Source organism: Acinonyx jubatus, chromosome C1, assembly GCF_027475565.1.
Source record: "Acinonyx jubatus isolate Ajub_Pintada_27869175 chromosome C1, VMU_Ajub_asm_v1.0, whole genome shotgun sequence".
NCBI classification, from domain to species: domain Eukaryota; kingdom Metazoa; phylum Chordata; class Mammalia; order Carnivora; family Felidae; genus Acinonyx; species Acinonyx jubatus.
Window position 1 is genome coordinate 32,363,484 of NC_069381.1, and position 15,936 is coordinate 32,379,419.

General features: G+C 44.6%; 1 protein-coding gene across 2 annotated transcripts in view; it reads right to left on the reverse strand.

Moving 5' to 3' along the window:
* HIVEP3 (HIVEP zinc finger 3) overlaps positions 1–13,658 on the reverse strand; it is a 473,376-nt gene extending 459,718 nt beyond the window's left edge. The window contains exon 1 of one of the 2 annotated variants that reach the window (XM_053212411.1): positions 13,488–13,658. The gene's annotated coding sequence lies outside the window, so the exon portion shown is untranslated. The remainder of the gene's footprint in view (positions 1–13,487) is intronic. The other variant, XM_053212404.1, reaches the window with a different exon arrangement.
* Between the last annotated feature and the right edge of the window lie 2,278 nt (positions 13,659–15,936).

The window sequence follows — 15,936 nt, forward strand, 5'->3', positions numbered from 1 at the left end:
CCAAACATTCTTATATGTGACTGTTTATAACCATATATACACATGTATGTTGGGTATATACCTAGGCATGGGATTTGGAGTATGGAGTATGTGTGTTCGGCTTTAGTAGATACAACCAGTATCAGTTTATACTCCCACCAATAATATGTAAGAGTCCAGTTGTTCATGCTCTTGTCAACACTTGGTATTATCTAATTTTTTAATTTTGTCCATTCTAGTGGATATGTAGAGAGACTTATTTTAACTTTGATTTGCATTTCCCAGAGAACAAATGAAATTGAGTACCTTTTAATATATGTATTGACCATTTGAACATCCTCTGTGTGAACTGTTCATTTACTTTTTTTTTTTTGTCTACTGGGCAGTCCTTTTGCCTAGTGGGCTACTTGACTTTCCCTTATTGATTTTTAGTTATTTACAGTATCTTCTACTCTATGACTTATCATTTCATTTTCTTCATGGTGTCTTTTGATCAGCAGTTCTTGATTTCAGGGGTGCCTGGGTGGTTCAGTTGGTTGAACGTCCAACTCTTCATTTCAGCTCAGGTCACGATCTCACAGATGGAGCCCCAAGTTGAGCTACGTGCTGGACGTGCAGCCTGCTTTAGATTCTCTCCCTCCCTCTGCCCCTCCCCCACTAGCACTCACTCTCTTTCAAAAAAAAAAAAAAAGTTCTTGATTTCAACCTAACCTAGTTTTTCAATCTTTTCCTCTATAGTTAGTGCTTTTGTGTCTTCTTTAAAAGATGTTTGCTATCCCAAGGTTATGCAGATATTCTCTTATGTTTTCTCCTAAGACTTTTATTGTCTTATTATATTAGATGTACAATGCAGCTGAAATTAATTTTTGTGAATGGTTTGAGGTAGAGGCCAAGATTCATTTTTTCCATACGGATATTAAATTGAACCAGCTCTAATTGTTGAAAAGACGCCCTTTTTCTTCTACCTTTCAGTGTTACCTTTGTTGTAAATCAAGTGGCCATATTAAGGTCTCTTCCTAAATTCCCTAATATGTTCCATTGGGCCTTTTGCCCATTCTAGCACAAATACCACAGTCTTAATTCCCATAGCTTTATGATATGTCTAGATGTCTGGTAGTGGAAGTTCTCTTAGTTTTGTTCTTATTCTTCATGATTGTCTTAGCTAATTTGGGCCCTTTTCCTTTCCATACAAATTTCAAACTCAGTAAATGTCCACTTAAAAAGCCTGTTGGAATTTTGAATGGTTTGCACTCTCTACAGATAAATTTGGGGGAATTCAGTCATCCAGTCTATGAACATGGTATATCTCTCCATCTACTAAAGTCTTATTTAATTTCTCTCAGTACATATTCTTGTTTTCAGTGTAAAGGTCTTGTACATCTCTATTACATTTATTCCTATGAATTTGATGATTTTGAGGCTATTGTAAATGGTATCATCTTTTTAAATTTCATTTTCTATTCTTCATTACTAGTATACAGAAGTACAACTGATTTTTATATTTTGACTTTGTTTCCATCAGCCTTGCTACATTTTCTTATTAATTCCAAGAGTGTATCTATAGATTCTTTCAAATTTCTGAATACACAATCATGTTGCCTCCTAATAGTGACAGTTTTATTTCTTACTTTCCAATCCGTGTGTATTTTATACTTTTGCTGCCCTTGCTACAAGGGCTAGAACTTCTAATGCAATGTTAAATAGAAGTCATGACTGCAGACAGCCCAGGGAAAAGGCTTTCAACATCCCACCCATTAGGTATGATGTTTGCTTTAAGTTATTTGTAGGTACTCATTATCAGATTAAGGAATTTCCTTTCCTGAGACTTACTCTTTTCTATCATGAATCGAGGTTTAATTTTATCAAATCTTTTTTCTGCATTTATTGAGATTACTGTATATATTTTTTCTGCATTCTGTTATTGTGAGAAATCATCTTGACTCATTTTCAAATGTTAAACTATTTGTGGGGTACCTGGGTGGCTCAGTCAATTAGGCGTCAAACTCCTGATTTCAACTCAGGTCATGATCTCAAGGTTGTGAGACTGCACGCTACATTGGGCTCCATGCTGGGTCTGGAGCCACTTGAGATTCTCTCCCTCCCTTTCCCTCTGCCCCTACCTCTTAAAACAAAAATGTTAAACTACTCATGAATTCCTGAAACCTGTCCCACTTGGTTATGGCATATTATCCTTTTCATGTATTATTGAATTCATTTTGACTATATTTTGTTTAGAATTTCTGTATCTATGTCCATGAGAGAGTTCAGTCTTTAATTTTCTTGTGATGTCCTTGTCAGGTTTTGGTATGATGATTTTTCTTGAGAATAAACTGGGACATGTTACTTCTTTTTCTATTCTCTGGGAAAATGTGTAAGATTCATGTTATTATGTCATTTAAACATTGGGAAGACTTTACTAGGGTGACCAAATGGGCCTACAGAGCCTCTTTGTTTGTTCGTTCATTTGTTTATCTGTTTGGTGGGAAGGTCTTTAATAATGAATTCAATTCTTTAAGAGACATAGCTCCATTCACATTTTCTATTTCTTCTTGTGTTAGTTTTGATATATCACGCTTTTAAAGAAATTTGTTTATTTCATCTAAGTTGTCAAATATGTTGACATAAAATTGTTCATAATGCCCTCTTATTAATAATCTATTTTAGGAGCATCTTGTTGGCTCAGTCAGTAGAGCATGCAACTCTCAATCTCGAGGTCATGAGTTCAAGCCCCATTTGGGGCATGGAGCCTCCTTAAAAAAATAAGAATAATCATCCATTTTATCCTTAAATGTCTAACCACTTTTCTCAAAACCACTTGTTGAATAATAAGTCTCTTAGTAATTTACTAAGCCACTCAAAAATATGTATTCATTCAAACCATGACCCACACATTACTCCAGTGCTAGGAATAAGCATTAAATAAGACAACACTCCTACTTTACAAAGCTTAAACTTAGTGAATAAAACAAACAATAAACAAGATAGTGACTAGTGTTAGGAGGAATACAGCAGGGTAAGGGTGTGAGGAGGGGAAAGGAAGGACTATTTTACCTGGAAGAGTCAGAGAAGGTCACTTTGAAGGGGTTATATCTGATCATAGACCGGAATGATGTAAGGGAATGAGCCATAACAGATCAGAAGGAATAACGGCAAAGGCTATAAGGTGGTAATGTACTTGGGATTGTCCAGAAAGGGCAAAGAAACCAATGCAACTGTAGCAGAGTTAGTGAGAGAGGACGAAGAGAAATTTAGAAACCTATTTAAGAGTCCGATTGTGCACAGTCCTATAGACTGTGGAAATGATCTGTCCAAATGTAATAGGAAAACACTGGTTTTGAATAGGCAAGTAACACAATATGATTTATGTTTTAAAAGACACCTCTAACTAATGTGTATAGAATAGACTGGGGGAGGCTATTGCAATAATCCAAGCAAAGGATGGTTATGGCTTGTATTATGGTGGGAACAGTGGAGGCCAGGAGAAATGCTCAGATTCAGGCTACGTTTTGAAGGCAGAGTCAACAGGACTTCTTGCTGGCCTAAGGGTGGGAGTTATAGGAAAGAGAAGACTCAAGGATAACTTCTAGACTTCTGGTCTGAGCAACTAGGTAGATGGTGGTGCTCTCTTATGAGCCTGAGAATAAAGGCAAAGGAGTAGGTTTGGGGTAGGGAAGTTGAAAACCAGGAGTTTGGTATAAGACATGTTAAGTTTCCGATCTTGTTAGACACTCAAGTGTAGAATCAAAATGGTCTGAATTGCAGAAGAATGATGAAAATTGGAGATATAGGCTTAGGAGTCAGGTACAAATACATATTTAATGCCCTAAAACAAGATAAATTCATCTAGGAATGGAGAAGAGGTCCAAGACCTGAACCCTGCGATACTCCAACTTTAAAAATTGGGAAGAGAGGTTCCATAGCAAAGATGACTAAGGAGTATCCAATCCAGTGAGGTGAAATCCCATAGGTCTGTGAGTGTTTCTGAACTCAACACTCAGCTACCCTGATCTTTGTGTCGATTGTTGTGTCAGTTTTGATTCCTTTAATTCCAAATAATAAATAATCCAACTGAAAAAAGCTTAAGCAATGAAAGAAAAACTAAGTATGGTTCTAATAATGTCACTTGGATACAGTTTCTCCCCTAGGCAGTTTCTCTGCTATGCTTTCCAACATGGTGGCTTCATTGTTGGTTTCATGTAATAATGACAAGGCTGGGGTCCCACAACAGGGAGGGGGGATAGCATCAGTGACCTGGTAACAACCTCAAACCAAATTCACGGCTTGTGGTTCTGTAAAATCAAGGTGGCATAAAACCATATTCAAAATCTGTGCAAAGGCTGGCCAGTGATTACAGCTTACCTTTTCCTTTTCATCTTGCTCCTCTCAGTCACTGGACAACCTTCTCTGCTGTCTCTAACGCATGGGAAGAGATGGCTTTACTTTTGGGTCACCTTTACCCTGCATAGTTTCAGTTTTATATGGAAAAAGTCTCCTGTGAGACTCTCCACCTTGGGCAAGCTACAGACTTTGACTTCTAACCTCCTTGTCCTGCAAGGCTGCCAAAACCAAAGCCCTATTTACTAGAATCAACCAATGTCCTCAGGGTAAAAGCAACTTAAGCATTCTAGTGATCTGCACATCCCTCCGGTTCCCACTTGGCCATAGATTTCAGCCTGATAGTCCCTTAAGTGCTTTTAAGGAAATTTAATTTTTTTAATTTAAAAAATATACCCAACATCTTAATATTTTTCGGCAGGAACTTCAGTCCAAATAGGCTTGCCTACCACTATCAGAAATCAAAGTCTACCATTTCCTTCTTCATTACCATTGAATGAGTTAGTTTTCCTTAGCAGCTACAGTATTTGCATGGGAGGGGAGGACAGCCACCATACTCTTTTAAATGAGCTATTTTTGCAACCCAAAGGCCCTCTTCCTCTCCACTCCCACAGAGACAGAATACTTCTCATAAACATGGCGGCTTGCCTGTGTGGGTTTTTAGGTAACCCCGCTTCTTGTGCTTCTTGCAGTCAAACTACATCCAGGAAGGTATATTCCTCCAGCTGGACACCCAACGCCCACGATACTTGCTACAGGCAAGGGATAAAACATCAGCGTGCATTTTTCACCTTAAAGAGCATGATTTCCCAGAACTTTCTGAGATCTGTAGTTACCGGGCCCTCTCACCATCTCTATGTTGTTTTTCTTCATTTCTTCCTCCTGCTTGGCTTCCACCTGATCTCATCTATTCAGGACAGTCTTCACATACATTTTGAAGTCACTGGATTAAATTTCTCTCCCCGTTTTGCCAAAAAATAGAATAATTTTAAAGGCTTTCATCATTATCGTTTCACCTCCCTTATTGCTTTTCAATGTTTTTTTAAGAAAAGAAGGGGAAATGCCAACTAACACAGCAATGTTTCTATTCAAAGGTTGGACTTATCTTGACTCCTCTCTTTCTCTCATATCTAATACCAAATACGTCCTCAAGTCCTGTCAATTCTATCTTCAAAATATATTCAGAACTTCACTTCTCACCACCTCCGCCTCCACTGCTGTACTTTATCTGGACTACTGCACTGCCTTCTAATTAGTTGTCCTGGGTTTGCCTTAGCTGCCTTACTGTCTCTTCCCCATAAAACATTTACATTTTTCAAGATGGAAGCCAGCTATGCCACCTGTGCTCAAAATCTTCCAGTGGCTTCCTATTTCACTAGAATAGCATCAGTCGTTAACATAGTTGTAAGGCTCCCCCCTTCCCTCCACGTCCCCTTTCATTATTTGTTGCTGAATTCCAGCCACAATACCCTCCTTGCTGTTCTTCAAACAAGTCAAACATAGTCCTACCTCAGGGCCTTTGCACTGGCCAAATCCTGTGCAGGGAATGCTGCACCCCTAGGTTTCCTCGTGGCTCACTCCTCACTTCATTCACATCTCTGCTCAAGTATCACTCAGTCAAGAGGCCTTCCTTGATCAACCTAACATAACAGCATTATGCCTAACATCCACTCTGTTTCCTTACTCAGTTTATATTACTTCCTTGCACTTATCACCACCCCCTTATCTATTTTATATTTATTCACTTTTTGTGTTGTTCAGAGTTGTTTGTTTTCCCCTACCAAAATATAAGCTCTCTGAGAACAAAGACCTTTGTCTGTTTTTATTCACTGATATACCACAAGAATACAGAAGAGTGCTTGGCCCTATAGTAAACACTCAGTAAACACCACTGAATGAATGCTATGTCTACAGAGGAACCCCGCCGCAGGAAGCAGAGACCAGGCAGCTCCACCCTCTCTGCTGCCATGCACCTGCCACCCAGCTTCTTTGCTCACTCATCTACCTTTCCAATGTCACTACTGTCAGCCTGCATCGAGCAGTCCTTCCTGCCTCAGGCTCCTCAACTCACCAATTTGGTATCCAAATCCCAGATATCTAATTGGTCCACCCTCAGCCCAAGAACCCATCCAGAGCCCACGTAGCCATTGCTAGTGAAGGAGGGAGAAGGGGGTCATGGATGTGTCTGTTCTTATGCCAAGTACAGCCATCCTCTCTAGGCGCTCTACAAAGGGAAAAATTACTGGGGATCATTAATTTAAATACAGAACAAGCCTCCACCAAAGCATCCTTGACAGAGAGCATGTGCGTAATGTCTATAAGGGGGCCTCTAATTCAAATGCCTTAACAGTCCTGGCAAGTAACAGAAACGAGTGAAGAGGGCGGGGTGGTAAGATGGTAAAGCTAGGAGCAGCCACTATTACTAACTATCGCCAAGGAGGAATGTGGGCCTGCTGTTGCCAGATCTCCTGATGGTTCAAGAGAAGCCAAGAAATTTGGAAATTTTAGTGTGAAATCTCCCACTTTTTCAATGATGACAACTAATCCAATTTAAAAAAAAATAAAATAAAAACACTGGGCAGACCAAATAAGACACATCTGCTGACCAAATATGGCTGAGTGTGATTCTGTTTTATATAGTCAGCTCAAAAAGAGGACACAAGTAATTTATCACACTCAAAAGCAATGTTTCCCAGGGGGTTCAGTGTCAGGATTTCACCTGCCCCATCTTCTCTACCAACCCTCCTACAAACTCCCACCAACTTTTCACCTTGAGAGCCAAGGCTCAGTGCAAAGCGTTCAGGCTTTGGTTAAACCTGGGTTAACACCCAGTGCTACCTCCTGGCATTTCCCAACCTCTCAGTTCAACTTAAGTCTCAGTTTCTTCATCTGCAAAACAGGAATACTAATTCCTACGTAGAAGGGTCCTAACAGAGTTAATATAAGTAAAGTGCCCGGCACATAGGAGACGCACAGGGTAATAATTAGTAGAACAGAGTAGGACCTGCCTTCCCCACAGAAAGGCGTGATACCCGAAAATCCACGATTGTGGATACAGGATGCTCATAATAAGCTGGTGCCACCTAAACATCGATGTGGAATAAGGAAAGGGTAAAAACGTATTTAGTAAATAAAACGAGGATGGGAACTACGGCCATTCAGGCATCCAGAACTTCACACTAAAGTATTTGCCTGTGAACCTTGTCCAGAATGTCTACATTTCTAGAAACCAGCACTAATTAAAATTCGTAGACATCAATTATCTGCTGATTCAAGAACTCTCTCAACTTTTACAGCCATGTTTTTGGGATGCCTATTTCAACACAACACTGAATCAAGTAAACGCATGCCAATTCTCCAATGGCCTAAAAAAAACCCATAAAACTTAATCCTTTAGCTCCAGGAGACACAATTTAAAAAACAGAAAGCCCTGTTTGCAAAGCCTAAACTGCACTGCCGTCCCTATCTGGTATGGACCGCCAGGAAATACAACAGGACAGCCCTACATCCGCTAACAAACACAGGGAAGCAAACAAGGATCCACAACCACTGGAAATAACACCCCTATGTCCCACCCGTGCCTTGCCCTGTGCCTTCCAGGGAGGAATCAGGCAGTGAGGACCCCTCAGGCCAGAGCCAGAGGACCACACGGAACACTTGACTTCATGCCACACAGCACACATGGAGTGAGCCATGAAACAGGAAAGGGTCATCCTACAAGGAAACACACAAGGAAGCTCCCTCCAGGAACAGGGAGGGCCCTCAACTGCAAACCCCAGAAACACATTCCTACCAGCAGAGACTCGAAGGAAGTAGGCGGCTCCATCAATGAGGCTTAAAAAGAAAGAAACTTGTGCCAAGTCACCTGTACTTGTGAGCTGAGCTCCCCCATCCTAGATTTGCCTGGGCCTATTCCTACCTCCTGGCCTCTCAAGGCCCTCAGAATTCCACATGTCCATTATCAGTTTTCCTCCAGGGAGACCCAAGTACCGGAAAATCACCTCCCTCCTTCACTGCCAAGCCTCTCCTAGTAGGCAGGTGATCAGGAATTATTTAAGCTATTTTCTAGATTTTAAAAAAAAGAGGAGGAGGTGAGTCTAAAACGGGGAGGGGGGGTGTAAAATTCAAGATCAGCCAGGTGCTGACAATCATTGAAGCTGGACATTGGATAAATAGGGGTTCATTACACTCTTTTCTCAGTTTGTGTATAGGTTTAAAATGTTCCCTAGTAAGAAAGTTTTTAAAGGGGTGCAGGGAGAGGACACAGATACAACCTGAAAACAAAACCAAGTGTCTGTCACCCTGTATTGGGACACAGAAAAATCTGGGAAGTCCTCAGACTCTCAGATCGACAGCCCAGAGGGATCATGCCCTCCCAAAGCAGAGACTGCATCTTCTAAGCCTCACCCTTGGTGTCCTCGACAAAATCACCTTCGAAAAATTCCCTAGAACTTTTCAAAATGAGTCTGGCACAACCCAACTTCCCCTCTTGGCCTGTAAACCTTCTGCCTCCAGAAATCACCCCTACAGCCTCATCCCACTACAAGGGCCTCTACTTCTGGTTCCAAACTAGTATGTTGAGCAATCCAGTTATTGAAATAGTTCCTGGGGGGCAGACAGATGCCTGGGTTCCAACAGCTTGTTTAGCTGGCTCCCATTCCCAGGGGCTCCAAAGTGAGGGTACTATTATCACTTTCAGAGAGTCAAGGAACACTTACCTTCCTTCTTCTTCCTCTTCCCTTTAACTTCCCCTTGTTCCCAAAAGAAATGTTTCTATGATCTGAAGTGGATTTTTTCAATCTCAACTCTATCGACATCTTGGGCTGAAAAATTTCTGGTTGTGGGGGGCGGGGCTGTCTTGTGCATTATAGGATGTTCAGCAGCATCCCTAGTCTCCACTCACTAAATGAGGGGAGCACACACCCCAGCCCCAGTTGTGACAACCAAAACTGTCCCAGACATTGCCACATGTTCCCTGGGAGAGTGGGTGCAGCAAAAACTGCCCCTGCTTGAGAAGCACTGGTCTAAAGGATATTGAAAACCCAAGTCCCATGTCGTCTTGGCAAAAAAAAAAAAAAAAAAATTGAGGATATACAGTTCATTTCCATATGCAGTATTAGACACATTTTAACTTATAAATTTGTAAGTATAGGGGTGCCTGGGTGGCTCAGTCAGTTGAATGTCTAACTTCAGCTCAGGTCATGATCCCACAGTGTGTGAGTTCGAGCCCTGCATCGGGCTCTGTGCTGACAGACAGCTCAGAGCCTGGAGCCTGCTTAGGATTCTGTGTCTCTCTCTCTTTCTGCCCTTCCCCACCTCTCAAAAATAAATAAACCTTAAAAATAATTTTAATAAATAAAATAAATTTGTGAGTACAAATATTTAAGACATGCTGCATCCTAAGCCAGAAACACATAAATTAACAAGAGAAAACTAAACTCATAACACTCCCAGCTATTTTTCCTGTCTTTGTGGTTTCCCCGTGTAAATCTGGTTTCCTCCAAATTATCCTGTTTGCCTGTCAATGTGGTAATCATTTCACCCAGGCCTTCTTTGAAGTGCCCCCATAATTTGTGTTAGAAGGAGAAACTTCTAATGACTCTCTGAGCACTCCCCAAGGTATGCTGGCTCTCCGGCGTTTAACTGGTGTCACTGGAAAACAGAATCCCCCAAAAGAAGGTTTCCTAACGAAATCGCAAAAAAGGCATCACCAACATGTTCTCCTGTTACAACTTCAAATAACACCAGATTCCCAATGTGACCAAGAAGCACAACACAGCTAAACCAGCCGGTGTAAGAGGTTGCAACATCCACGGGGAAATACTGTTACATTTCTTCATTAGGCAGAAGGAGTTTCCCACTATATTTAAATGGGATGCTCCCTTCTTGAGAAGAAAGAAAATGTTTTCCAGTCTGCAGAGGCCTTACATTAGCCCCAGTCTATCATCCATCTTTGGGGAACAGACATACATAGCTGTCTCTCCTCCCCATCCCATCAGACTCCCCAGCTCTACTCAGGGGTTCTCCAAAGCCCCCCTCACCCTAGGGAGATGCTGACTTGTTTCTTCCTCTCTGATGTTTGTGGGCAGGGAAGCACTGGGTGTGGGAGATTCTGTCCATTCCTCCCTCTGTTACCCCCATGCCACTGGATCACCCTACTCCTAGATTCTGGCCAAGGCCTCCTCACTAACTTCCTGGTTTCACATTTCCCCTCGAATCGAGATTTTATGCCAATGATGGTCTTTCAAGAGCACAAGCCAGAGGACCCAGAACCCTTCTGCGGTTTCCCATTCCCTGTCACTGGATACAATCCCAGATTCCTTGGTGCGCAGACTTGTGGAGCCCACCCAGTGTCTGACCCAGGAGAAGCCTGAGCAAGGGCAGGATGAGCGCTGAGTGGGAAGGCGCACACACATAAGGGATTTATCCACAGGATATATGGTGGAGGGAGAAAAAGGAAGAGGGTGTTAAACATAATGACCTTAAATTTTCCTTTCAACCCTGACTTGTGATTCTCAGAACTCCTGGGCCTGCCATTCAGAGCCTGCCATCATCATCTGACCCCAAGCCTCTGGCACAGTAATGCCAAACTGTCCCCCACAAATGCCCCTCCCACAGTGCTGCACATGGTTACCCCACTTCTATGGGATGACTTCTTTCCGTGTTGTCTTGCATTTTTTTTAATTGCCAAAGGAACTGTGCTAGTGGCAACAGAATAAAATCAGATTGAAGTATTTAAGATGAAGCCTGTCAACCACTGGCAGCCCAGAGCACACACCCACCGCTCCTTCGCATCACACACACACACACACACACACACACACACACACACACACATATGCACAATCCACTCATTGGATACTTGATCTTATACTGTGCCTTAGAGAGGAGGATATTTAACTCAGACATGCATTCACTCATCTCTCCAGCACCCCACAGATCAAGTCTAGTCAGTTCATCTGCTTCAACTGCTGCTGTTCCACCAATGAGGGAATGGAAGGCAGGGAGAGATCGGGTATGTCGCTCAAAATCACAGATTAGCTGGCAGTAGAGTTGAGACCACAAAAAGAACCCCTAACCCCGTGTTTGCTATTACACTGTAAAGCACTCTTCACCCACACTGCAGAATGCAGTGTTGTACAGACAGAAGGAAGAAATAAATACCTGTTGAAAGAATAACCTACAGAGACAGGGTAGTACAGCGGTTGGTTCAGAACGTGGACTCTGAACCCAGGCTGCCTAGCTTAGAATCTGGCTGTCATTTACCTAACTGTGCGACCTAAGTCAATCGACGGGGCCTCAAGGACACCTCCTTTACAAGGTCAGGTGAGAATTAGATACCTTAATATCCATAAAGCACCCAAAACAGTATCTGGTACATATGCTAATAAAATTACCATCAGACCTCTAACATAAGCCCGAACACAGTAAGAATCATCCTTCTTAAAATTTAGGCTGGCAAATCAAACTAAATCTTGTTAGCTCTATACCCTGTCCCAAAAGAAATCAACATGGGGAGAAACTCAAATGACAGTACTCAAAATAATATTTAAGTGACCCAGTGGCTTGAGACCATTACTACAGGGAGGAAGGACCTCATAGATCAAAGGCATTGTAACACCTACTGCACCAAAGAATAAAAAACCTTAACCGCCTCTAGCAGGCATTATCTAAGTAAAGTGGGCTGCAAATCTGCGGGAGAATTGTTTTCGCCATGATAATATTTCTGGTAAATTGCTGCCTCTATACTAAACGTACTGGCGTTGCAGAGCTGGCATGCTAATAGAAAGATTATTACAGAAACACTATTAACATGAATTAGATATTATTAAAGACTCAACACTACAACAGTGCCTGATTACAAGAGATTTCAGGCTGTATTGCTTAATGGGAAGATAAAAGTGTTAATTAAGCCCCCTCTTACAGCATGTCCCTAGGCAGGTCTGTACACCACAGGTAGCAAGAGGTCTGTGTACGAAATGAGAAGCCAGTAACGCCAACCCAGTTGGATACAGTCCTACGGGAAGATGGGGAAAGAACAGGAAGAGCCAAGGTTTTCTGCACAGGAGGGGCATCCTGGGAAAGCAGACTTAATCTGAATCTCAGGTTTGTTTGTTTGTTTGTTTTCCTTAGCTACTTCCTCAGCAATACTTCTAAAACCTCCTTTGCTTAAGTGAAGGAGATCAAATAACTCAACATGAGATTGGCGACTCTGAATAAACAGCGTAAGCAGGGAGAGGCAGAGAAAGCCTTGCCATTATTACCCAAACCTTCCCAGGCAACCAGAAGACACTGAATAGCTCTCCCAGCAGCACCTTGGCCCAAAGCATCTCATCGCAAACAGCCTAAAGCTCTCAGTGGCTCTTAAAGAGTTGCTAGACTCAAGGCATTAGCCATGGGTTTCAGGATCTATTTTGCTTTCCCACCTTGTTAATTAACTAATCAGGGATGGCAAAGCACTTCACAAATATAAACTGTCAGGGAAACGCTAAGTAAATTCGCCTACCTGGTCTAAATGTCAATACTAAATTAGGAAAGGGGGAAGAGCCGAGCGGGAGGCTGAGCTGTCCTCAGCTGCTGCAATCCTGGGGCCAGGGTTCGCTAACACAAGGCTGACCGACCCGTGTGCCCTGCAGCAGCCTCCAGCCCCGGGGCAGGGCTCTCAGGCAGGACTTCTGGAAGGGAAACCTGGACTAGGGCCACCCCGGGGCAAAGGGAAGGCTGCGCGCCAGGCGCATCCTTGAGGCTCAGCCTCCATCTCCCCGCATCTCTGAGATGTCAACAAACCCCGACCACAAAGTGAAACTTTCCGGGCCCCCGCTGTCGCGCTGGGTCTCTGCCCTCTGCCCGGGAGCGCGTCGCGGGGACAGGTGTGGAGCCGGGCCTCGGGAGGAGACCCCCGCCCCCAGCCCCTGCGATTGTGTAATCAGCCGGGGAGAGGGGGTCTCGGCAGCGGCCCCACGCTGGGCTGCAGATGCGCGGCCCGGGGACCCCGCGGCAGGCGCGGCGCCCGGGGGTTGTAGGGGGTTGGGGAGGCCTTTCGTCCCGCCCCCCGGGACCGCCCCCGGGAGGCCAGGGGAGCCGCGGCGCTGACACAGCCCGGAGGGGGCGCCCGAGCGGCAGACCGATGCCGAGGAGGGGGCGCGAGGGCTCGGTAGCGCGGCCGGTCTTACCTGCGCGCCGGGCCGGCAAGGCGGGAAGCGGCTCGGGATGCCGGGGCGGCGGGCGGCAGCGCTGGCAGCCAGCGGGCCACGGCATGTAAGGAACCGCGGCGGCGGCTGCGGCGTCGGCGGCGGCGGCGGCGGCGGCGGCAGCGGCGGGCGCGGGACTGACAGCCCCAGGCCCCGCCTCCAGCCCTGGGCCCCGCCCCCTCCGCGGCCGCGCGGCTGGCCCTGCCTACTCCGCCCACCGCCGGGGTCAAGCTCGGTCCACCAGCCCGGCGGGCGGGGGCGCTCGCTTCCGATTGGTCTGAGAGATATCCGCCCCGCCCACTCCCCGCCTCCTCCCTGGCAGGGAGCGGCGCGTGCGCGGTGGCTGCGAAGGGCAACGCAGAAAGCGGAGTGCTGGCGTTCTTGGTCCCCAGCGGTGGGTACCGGGCGTCCTTCCTCATCCAGGATGTCTGGGAGCCCTGGATGGCCCTGAGGAACCAGGAATCAAACTCAGACTACATGGTGGATGGTCCTTATTCACCTGTGAACGGATCTACGGGAGAAAAAACAAACCAGAATAGGCCAGGCTCTAACCAGAGGAGACCCCAAAATTGTGAACTGCAACAGAAAACGAGCCACCAGCCTGGACGCATCTGCGACGGGTCCCAGGGGTGCTTTATCCAGCAAGTGTGATGTGTGTGCAGAGGGTCTAGTAGTTGAGAAATGAGGTTAGGGCATTAGGGTTGTGCCAGCAGAAAAAGTGAGTGAGGCTGAAGTAAGTGGCCCTTCTCCAGCACCTACCTCTTCCTCCTCCCCCACCCCCTGTCCATACTCTCCCCTCTGTGCTGGTTCCAGTACCTTCAGCCTGCAAACAAGATCAAGTCTCTCCCAGGGGTGCCTGGGTGGCTCAGTCGGTTAAGCGTCTGACTTTGGCTCAGTTCATGATCTCGCGGTCTGTGAGTTCGAGCCCCGCGTCAGGCTTTGTGCTGACGGCTTGGAGCCTGGAGCCTGCTTCGGATTCTGTGTCTCCCTCTCTCTCCGCCCCTCCCCTGCTCATGCTCTGTCTCTCTCTGTCTCAAAAATAAATAAGACATTTAAAAAACATTAAAAAAAAAAAAAAAGATAAAGTCTCTCCCAGCAAGAATACACTGAGACCCTGCAATTCCACTCCTAAGTATATACTCAAGGAAATTGGAAACATCTACACAAAAACTTGCACACAGATGTTCGTAGCCTATTCATTAATGGCCATAAGTGGAAACAATCGGAGGGTCCATCATCTGATGACAGGGTAAATTATGGTTTATCCATACAATGGAATATTACTGGGCCATAAAAAGGAATGAAGTACACATACATGCTATAATATGGAGAAACATTGAAAACTAAGTGAAGAAAGTGAGACACAAATGACCACATGGCATGTGAGTTTGTTTATACGAAATGTCTGGAATACACAAATCGACAGAAAGTAGGTGAATGGTTGCCAGGGAACCATGGAAAAGGAGAAATGGGGAGTGACTGCTAATGGGCATGAGGTTTCTTTTGGGGGTGATGAAAATGTTCTCGAACTAGATAGGAGTGATGATGATACAACTTTGTGAATATACTAAAAACCACTGGATAATATACTTTAAGGGAGTGAAAGGTATGGCATGTGAATTGTTCTCATTTAAAAAAAAAAAAACAATGCATCTAACAGAAACAAAAAGAAAACACGCAGCTCCCTTGAGGCTGTACGCCTTAGAGCTAGCTACCTTGCAGGTTCCCAGATCTTCACACCTGAGATTCTTGCAAAGGTGGCATACATGTTTTTACCAGAACTTCCTCATCTCCCATTTATACACTAGTTCCCTAGAATGTGGCTTCTACTGGTACCAGAGCTGAAATCTGCTCTCTCCTGGAATCCTGAAGGTTTCTGTGAGCCTGAGAGTTCCTGGTTCTCTTCCTCCTCTCCACTCTTTCTGTCTTGACTTTTTCCTTGGCCAGCTTTTTCTGTGGCTGTTTCCAAAATCCTTTCTACGTTCTGTTATCCGTGTCTATGAGTTCAGTTACTGCTTCAAATTCTAACCTCCACCTGATGTTCACAGGTTTCTCAAACTCAGTGTGTCCTAAGCAACTTGTCATCTTCCCTGCCCCCACTCCCTCCTTTCTCTCCAGTAGTGATATCTATTGCTGCATACTAGGACCTGGGAGTTATCCTTGATTTTTCCCTCTTCCCTCTTCTAGAGTCAACCACCAATTTTTATCCCCTAAGTGTTCCTAAATCCCACAGTCCTTCTCTATTGGTACTACCACAGCCCTGACCCACACCCCCCCATCATCTTATGCCTTCTAATTCCCACCCCCATCTTTTCTTGTCTTCAAATCCAGCTTCCAAAGAGCTGTGGAAGTGAACACCCATTGCTTTAGCTTACATAGCTGGCATTCCTCTTTCTTATGATAGCAACACCCTGATCTTGCTTTGGGAACC